The sequence below is a fragment of the Triticum urartu genome, chromosome 5A (genome assembly GCF_056163025.1).
Source record: "Triticum urartu cultivar PI428250 chromosome 5A, HENAU_Tu73, whole genome shotgun sequence".
NCBI classification, from domain to species: Eukaryota; Viridiplantae; Streptophyta; class Magnoliopsida; order Poales; family Poaceae; genus Triticum; species Triticum urartu.
In genome coordinates this window covers 652443630-652452522 of record NC_141877.1, presented here as the reverse complement: position 1 = coordinate 652452522, position 8893 = coordinate 652443630, and the positions used below count along the sequence as shown (strand labels likewise).

Sequence of the window (8893 nt, the reverse complement as noted above, 5' to 3'; positions counted from 1 at the left end):
ATGTGTGTTTCTATCATGTGATACATTCATGTTCTGTCCTACAACCTTGTTTCTTCCCCTGTTAATTGTTAGATAGCTATATATATATATTATATATATATATATATATTCATGTCTTTTTAATTCCCTAGCATTTTGACGTTTGCTTGTGTTAGCATTTTATTTCTCAAGTTTAATGAAAACCTCCCCTTGCTTGTTTTGTATTTTCTTTGGCGACGATCTTTGGGAAGAACTTTGTATAGTTTAGGTTTATATTTTCTGCATCCGTCTCTTAAAATTGTGTTACCTAGATTTAGCCGAGCATAGTCGTCGTTGCCTAGTCCCTGTGGGGAACATGACACTCGCAGTTTGGGGCGTAAAACCCCCGCTGTACTACAATTGATCATTTTGGCGCCGTTGCCGGGGACTAGCGTCGAGCGATTTTGTTAGGATATAGACTAGGTTTTTCTTGTTTTTCCCTTTGTGCTATATATATGTGATATATATCTAACCCCTAACCCTTGTTCAAGTTATTTTCTCTTTCGTTGCTTGGTCATTCTATAGGTTATTGCATCTTCTCGGTTATGGCTTACTGTTCAGATCATCATGCTTATGCGAGCAACACTACAAACAGCACGGAAAGTATTCAAGACATGATAAGTAAGATTTCCCATCGATTAGATGATTTAGCTCAGCAGCGAGAAGTAATTTTTGAGGATAGGCCTAGCTCTTATGATCCTTATTCTAGGGGCCATCCTTATGTTGCTCCTACCTGCCATATTTGTGGATTTCAGGGCCATTCACCCGCTGAATGTCAGCGTGGTTACTCTCACCCTCCTGATTTTTATGGCATGAGCTTCGCCCCACAGCCTAGCTCATACCAAAACAATTACTCATATGGGTGGCCTGAAAACCAGAATATGTCATATAGGAGCAACAACCTTGAGATCTCACCGTTTGCTTCTAGTAATCATATGCAGGGATTTAGTTATGAAGAGGAGAGCAACAACTATGCACCACAACAATTTTATTCACCTCCTACTCATATACCTCAACACCAGGAGATGTGTCCAATGGAGTTAAATGGTCCTCCACTTGGTCAACCAACAACTCCAGGACCTATTGAGCAATCTCATGCACAAGTGCCCACACAAGATGACTTTGATGATATAGACAAGCTCACATTGCTTAGTCTCGAGTTCACTTGAAGTGCTGAAGATGATCCAATTAGGCCGGTGATACTAGAGGAAATGAAGAAGATCAAGAGTGGAAAAGAGCTAGTGGAAGAAGTAAGGAAAATTGAGAAGAATATCAATGCCGGGTGCACTATCTCATCCCTCCTTGAGCTGAGTGTAGCTGGGATATCCCTTGAGGTGTGTGAGGTTTCAACACTGTCACATTCAGCTGAGCAAGATAGCGAGAGTCCAGAGGAAGAGACACTTCAGATCCAAGAAGAAATACTTGAAGCCAAGGAACAAGATGATCCAGAGCTGCAATTCCCAAGTGATCAAGATGAAGACAAAAGATCTACTACTCTTGAAGAAGTAAAAGAAGCTGTTGTAGATGAACTTGAAGAACCAGAAATTCATTTGCCTATTGTCATACAAGAGCGTGATGAGTCAGGTTTATCTTATCCTCTTAATGATATGTCTTCATATGATTTGTTTGCTACTACCATGCATTGCATGATGCCATCACTTAAGGTAGATTTGAAAAACTATTTGCTTGGACATGATCATACACACCTTGTTAGTGGCACTGCTCATATCTTTGTTCATGATACTTATGTTCCTGATGCTATACCCATGCTTAATGAAACGTGTGATTCTAATACTAGCATTGAGCTTACTGATTTCTACCATCCTAAACATGTGCTTTATAGCTATGCTTATGTAATTGGATACTCGATTGATGACTTGGAGGGTATTATCCCTACCGCTTGCATTGTCTCTTTTGTGGAGTGTTCTTTCAGGTTTTTGATACTGCACCGTTTACTACATGCTGTCCAGGTTCGAGGTGACATCCCTTGGGACCCCGGTGGATTCAAGGCATGGTGATGAGGAGAAGAAAGGAGCACACATATGCAAGAGAGAAGCTGGAGCGTTCTTGTGGAAGCAAAAGGAGAAGAGCTGTAGTTTAGAGAGTGTCGAGCGAGTGCTACAGCAAAGCTCGGTGAGCTGTTTCATGACCCCAATCTTTATATATCATCCATTGATACATGCTGAAATTAAATTGCTATTTGGGTTGCTTGTGCCATTTCTTAAATGTTGTCCCACAGATATTCACCTTTGGCATCGTGCTTGATGTGAATTTTTGAACTTGATTTCTGAATGCCTTGTAAACTAGTGATCTACACCATGCGTGCTTGGCTGAAATTAGTGAGAACTATTAGTTTTGAGTGCTCAAATCCCTAGTACACTAGAAAACTTCGCCATTTTCTGCATTTACTATGATACACCTAGATCACCATGTTTAGATGCTGAATTTGTGCGAAGTGTGTTCCCATTGAGAGCAATCACCTAACCACTATGGATTAGCATGCTATGTTCCCTGGATCGATAGCATGTGAACCAGACATGGAGAAGTGAGGATTCCTTTTTTTGTGATTATGTGTTGTTCATTAAAAATATATATATATTATAATGAATAATTATTTGATCTTACCTAACAGTAGCATGTCATGTTCCCTGGATCGGTGGCTTGTGAAATCTGGTTGGATCGGATAGGAGTTAATTATATTAAAAAGTTTAATTGTCGAACCAGGTGTATACCATGTTCTCGAGACCGGTGGTATGTTCCTTTGGGGAGACAAACATAAAAACAAAAAATTGGTCGAGCCAGGTGTATACCATGTTCTCGGGATCGGTGGTATGTTCCTTTGGTGAGACCGGTAAAATATTATCATTACTTCCTTCAAATTCAATAGGTGCTTCAACCATAATGTTATGTTTCGGGTAATAAGTTTTTTTTGGGATCATGCTCTCTTTAGGAACCCTTTGGCGCAATCAGCATTTGAACTTGTTGATCCACTTTTATCTTTGTAAAAGTTTAAAATGATTGAGTTTACTAGTGTCCTATTGCTTTGTAGCACTCTTAACCATTGATTTTCACTAGCTAAGTCGAAAGCATGCATTGTTTAGAGATCTACTTCACTTGGACATTCTCTAGCCAGCTCACTATTCACTATCCTGCTCTTTTCATATTCCTTTGCTTGAGGACAAGCAAAGATTTAAGTGTGGGGGAACTTGATAAGCACATTTCATATACATCTTTTGGCACTCAAATATGCGGTTTATTGAGATATGACCATCAATTCTTGTTGTGAAATATTGAATATTTGCATGAAAATCATATAAAGGATCATTTACTAGTCTTTGCTCTATTTTGCAGAAGTGTGCGCAAAGGCACTATAAATCTTCAAGTTCCTGTCCATGTGGCAACCGAGATGAGCATATGAAAGAAGAGAAGAGGGACTTGCGTGTGATGAATATCAAAGCTTCAAGGGCTAGAAAGAAAGAGTGGAGGGATCAACTTGTGAAGTAGGCAGAGAAGTAGAAGGGCCGAAGTGCAAAAGTGCAGATCTAAGGAGAGGGTCAAAATCCCTAGCAGCAGCCACGATCCCCTTTCAGGCCTGGCATCTCCATTCCCCTTACCCCACCTTCTCCACCACTGGTCGCCGCCGCGGCCAGGCCGGCGCGGCGGTGCGCCAACCAGCGCCACCCATCCTCGCCATCTCCATCACCCGCCGCTGCACCATCCACCATCATCCATCCACATCGCCGCCACCAGCGCTGCATCACCATCACCATCTCCAGCGCCACCCACCAGCGCCGCCACTCACGCGACCCGCCAGACGGGCGTCTGGTTCCCCGTGCGACCATCACCTCATCTCCCTTGCTTCACCATCTCCCTGCTGCTGCTCTTCTTCTTCCCCTTGCTCTTGTTGCCTCCTCTCCGTTGCATCTCCCTTAGCGCTGCTGCTGCTGCTTCTCTCTTCTGCGTCCCCTGTTGCTCCTAACTTTCGCAATCTCTGCCGCTTCTTCTCCGGGACCCCTTGATGCTGCTTCTCTCTGAACCGAGTTGCTGCTCCTCCTTCTTGCTTCGTCCTGCTGCTTATTTTCTTTCCCTCGCCGTCCTCAACTGCTGCTGCTCCTTCTTCCTATGCACCCCTACTGCTCCTCTCTCTCGCAACTCCTGCTGCTGCTCTTCTTCCTCTTCTCCTCACCTTGCTGCTGCTCTGAATCTTAACTTGTTGCTGCCACTTCTTCTTCTCTAAACCCAACGCTGCTAGCTGCTCCTCCTAGTGTCGCTTCTCTTCTGCCCAACAAAACTGCTGTTGCTCTCTTTATTTCTCTTTATCCCTCTCTTTCTATGCGTGTGTGTGTACTTTCTGTGAGTTATTAGTGGATGCTAGATCAACTATATTCTATTCCGAATTAGTATTATTTGTGTCTGTATGTCAGTTAGTTTACTTTAATAATTCAGATCACCTGTGATCTTTGTATTGAATGTGCTTTCAGTGTTCTTGAGAAGTGTAAAACTGTTCAACATTCAGTTACAATTTCTGAAACTTCTATGATTCAGTGGTGTCTCTATGTCATATATTTAGCATGTGTACTGCCTGTTGTAGAAAATTTCAGTTTGTAAGTTCCTGTCATAGCTCCAGTCACTGTTCAAGATATCTTCCGGTATTCTCATAAATCGGCTGATTTATCGCTTATCGTTGTCTGGCCGATAAGATAAATCGACCGATAAATCAACCGATATGGTGATAAATCGGCCGATACGCCGATAAACTGGCCGATTTACCCTTTATCATGGGTCAACTGATAAGTTCCCGATAAGCAATATCCCCAACATTGGCTCCAGTACATGTGACGCCGATAAACTGGCCGATTTACCCCTTATCATGGGTCAACCGATAAGTTCCCAATAAGCGATATCCCCAACATTGGCTCCAGTACATGTGACTTTTATGTTGTCTCAAGTACCTGTGATATATATACATATGTGTGTGTCTGTCATGTGATACATTCATGTTCTGTCCTACAACCTTGTTTCTTCCCCTTGTTAATTGTTAGATAGCTATATACATACATATATATATACATATATATATATATATTCATGTCTTTTTAATTCCCTAGCATTTTGATGTTTGCTTGTGTTAGCATTTTATTTCTCAAGTTTAATGAAAACCTCCCCTTGCTTGTTTTGTATTTTCTTTGGCGACGATCTCCGGGAAGAACTTTGTATAGTTTAGGTTTATATTTTTTGCATCCGTCTCTTAAAATTGTGTTACCAAGATTTAGCCGAGCATAGTTGTCGTTGCCTAGTCCCTGTGGGGAACATGACACTCGTAGTTTGGGGCGTAAAACCCCCGCTGTACTAAAATTGATCACATACATAGACGATGTGGTCATTAAAACAAGACACGTCGAATCCTCAATAGATGACTTGAGGCTCACGTTCGACAACCTCCGAACATCAAGCTCAATCCGGAAAAATGCATTTTTGGCGTGCCCGCCGGAAAGCTCTTGGGCTTATCGTTTCCAATAGAGGAAGTGAAGCAAATCCGGCTAAAATCTGAGTTTTGTCACAATTGGCTATCCCTACAGACCTCAAGAAAATCCAGAAGTTAACTGGATGCGTGGCTGCCTTAAGCCGCTTTATCTCCCGATTAGGAGAAAAGGCACTACCTCTTTATCGCCTTCTTCGACGCACCGAACACTACGAGTGGACGGATGCGGCCACGACCGGATTGGAAGAAATAAAAGCCGTATTGGCCACCAACCCAATCTTGGCCGCACCAAATGTCGGCGAACCAATGCTGTTATATATAGCGGCAACACACCAAGTTGTAAGCGCAGTGCTCGTTGTCGAACGAGAGACGGACGGACATAAGTTCCCGCTTCGAAAGCCGGTATACTACATATCCACTGCCCTCACTCCATGCAAATCACGGCACCCACATTATCAAAAGATAGCATACGCGGTCTTCATGGCATCCAGGAAACTACGACACTACTTCAAGAGTGTTCAATTACGGTGGCCTCCGAAGTACCACTCAATGACATAATAAATAACCGTGATGCCACGGGCCGGATTGCTAAATGGGCTATCGAGCTCCTCCTATTCGGCATAATATACAAACCACGGCGAGCCATTAAGTCGCAAGTACTGGCTGATTTCGTCGCCGAATGGATGGACGCCGAACTCCCTAAAGAGTACGGCGTGTACTCCAATTGGATCATGCACTTCGACGGCTCTAAGATGCTGGCTGGTCTAGGGGCAGGCGTCGTCCTGACATCCCCCACCGGAGATACAGTCCAATGCATACTCCAAATATTATACACAGACTCCAACAATGCAGCAGAATATGAGGCCCTATTGCATGGTCTCCGGATGGCAGTCGAACCTCGCAATATCTCAAATAAATGGAGACTTTGACGCCAAGGACCCAAAAATGGCGGCTTACCGCAACGCCGTCCTCAAAATGTTAGCTCAGTTCGAGGGGCTTGAATTCCACCATGTGGTCCGAGAAAACAATCAAGCGGCGGATATCCTCGCCCGCATCGGCGCTAAGTGCGACCCTGTCCCACCTAACATCTTCCTGGAAAGGCTGTTCAAGCCATCCGTGGCATGGGAAGGAGAGACTGACAACAACAGTCTGGACCCGACCACAATGCCAGATACCGAACACTCTGACGTAATCGGAGGCTCTGCCACCAAAATAACACCTTCGGCCCACGTGATTATGGTTGTCATCGCCCCGTGGACAGAACCCTTCTTGTCTTACCTAACTAGGCAAGAACTCCCCGATGACCCAAACGAGGCACGTTGCATTGTGCGGCGGTCTAAAGCCTACAAGGTCTGATAACCCACAGGTATAGGGGATCGCAACAGTTTTCGAGGGTAGAGTATTCAACCCAAATTTATAGATTCGATACAAGGGGAGCCAAAGAATATGCTCAAGTATTAGCAGCTGAGTTGTCCATTCAACCACACCTGGAAACTTAATATCTGCAGCAAAGTGTTTAGTAGCAAAGTAATGTGATAGTAGTGGTAACGGTAGCAAAAGGTAACAGTAGTAAAAGTAATGTTTTTGGTATTTTGTAGTGATGATAGCAATAGCAACGGAAAAGTAAATAAGCGGAGAACAATATATGGAAAGCTCGTAGGCAATGGATCAGTGATGAAGAATTATGCCGGATGCAGTTCATCATGTAACAGTCATAACCTAGGGTGACACAACACTAGCTCCAGTTCATTGATATAATGTAGGCATGTATTCCGAATATAGTCATACGTGCTTATGGAAAAGAACTTGCATGGCATCTTTTGTCCTACCCTCCCGTGGCAGCGGGGTCCTTACGGAAACTAAGGGATATTAAGGCCTCCTTTTAATAGAGAACCGGAACAAAGCATTAACACATAGTGAATACATTAACTCCTCAAACTACGGTCATCACCGGTAAGTATCCCGATTATTGTCACTTCGGGGTTAACGGATCATAACACATAATAGGTGACTATAGACTTGCAGGATAGGATCAAGAACACTCATATATTGATGAAAACATAATAGGTTCAGATCTGAAATCATGGCACTCGGGTCCTAGTGACAAGCATTAAGCATAGCAAAGTCATAGCAACATCAATCTCAGAACATAGTGGATACTAGGGATCAAACCCTAACAAAACTAACTCGATTACATGATAGATCCCATCCAACCCATCACCGTCCAGCAAGCCTACGATGGAATTACTCACGCATGGCGGTGAGCATCATGAAATTGGTGATGGAGGATGGTTGATGATGACGATGGCGACGGATTCCCCTCTCCGGAGCCCCGAACGGACTCCGGATCAGCCCTCCCGAGAGGTTTTAGGGCTTGGCGGCGGCTCCGTATCATAGAGCGCGATGAATTCTTCTCTCTGATTTTTTCTCCCCGAAACACAATATATAGAGTTGGAGTTGGAGTCGGAGAGGCACCAGGGGGCCCACGAGTTAGGGGGGCGCGCCCCACCCTCGTGGACAGGTGGTGGGCCCCCTGGCCTTCATCTTTTGCAGGTATTTTTTATATTTTCCAAAAAGTTGCTCCGTGAAGTTTCAGGTCATTCCGAGAACGTTTGTTTCTGCACATAAATAACACCACGGTAATTCTGCTAAAAACAGCGTCAGTCCGGGTTAGTTCCATTCAAATCATGCAAGTTAGAGTCCAAAACAAGGGAAAAAGTGTTTGGAAAAGTAGATACGACGGAGACGTATCAAGGTCCACGAGGGAGAGGTTTATAAGAAAAGCGCTACCGGAGTACTTCAAAGGTGCATCTCCGAAGAGGAAGGACAGCAACTTTTGGCAGAAATTCAAGCTAGACTTGGCGGCCACCAAGTCGCAGCGCGGGCCCTTGTAAGCAAGGCCTTCCGTACAGCTTTTTACTGGTCGACGGCCCGAGCAGACGCACAGGACCTCGTTCAACGTTGCATCGGTTGCCAGCTTTTTTCAAACCAAAGCCATATGCCACCCACCGCTCTCCAAACAATCCGCATTACTTGGCCCTTCGTGGTCTGGGGGCTTGACATGGTCGGACCCGTTAAAGGGGGAAGCCACAAGAAAAAATACCTATTGGTCATGGTGGATAAATTCACCAAATGGATAGAAGCCAAACCAGTCAAAACGGCCGAGTCCGGATCAGTGATAGACTTCATATCCGGGGTTGTACACCGCTACGGCGTCCCCCACATCATCATCACCGATAACGGCTCGAACTTTACAGCCGACGATGTAAAAACTTGGTGCAGCAAAATGGGCATTAAGCTCGAGTATGCCTCTATCTATCACCGACAACTAACGGTCAAGTCGAGCGAGCAAATGGTCTTATCATGAGCGGCATTAAACCAAGATTATGTTGG

At 44.3% G+C, this 8893-nt stretch overlaps 1 pseudogene; it reads left to right on the top strand.

The window, feature by feature from the left end:
* Nucleotides 1–563: 563 nt before the first annotated feature.
* On the top strand, nucleotides 564–2036 carry LOC147973790 (uncharacterized; annotated as a pseudogene).
* The last annotated feature ends 6857 nt before the right edge of the window (nucleotides 2037–8893 follow it).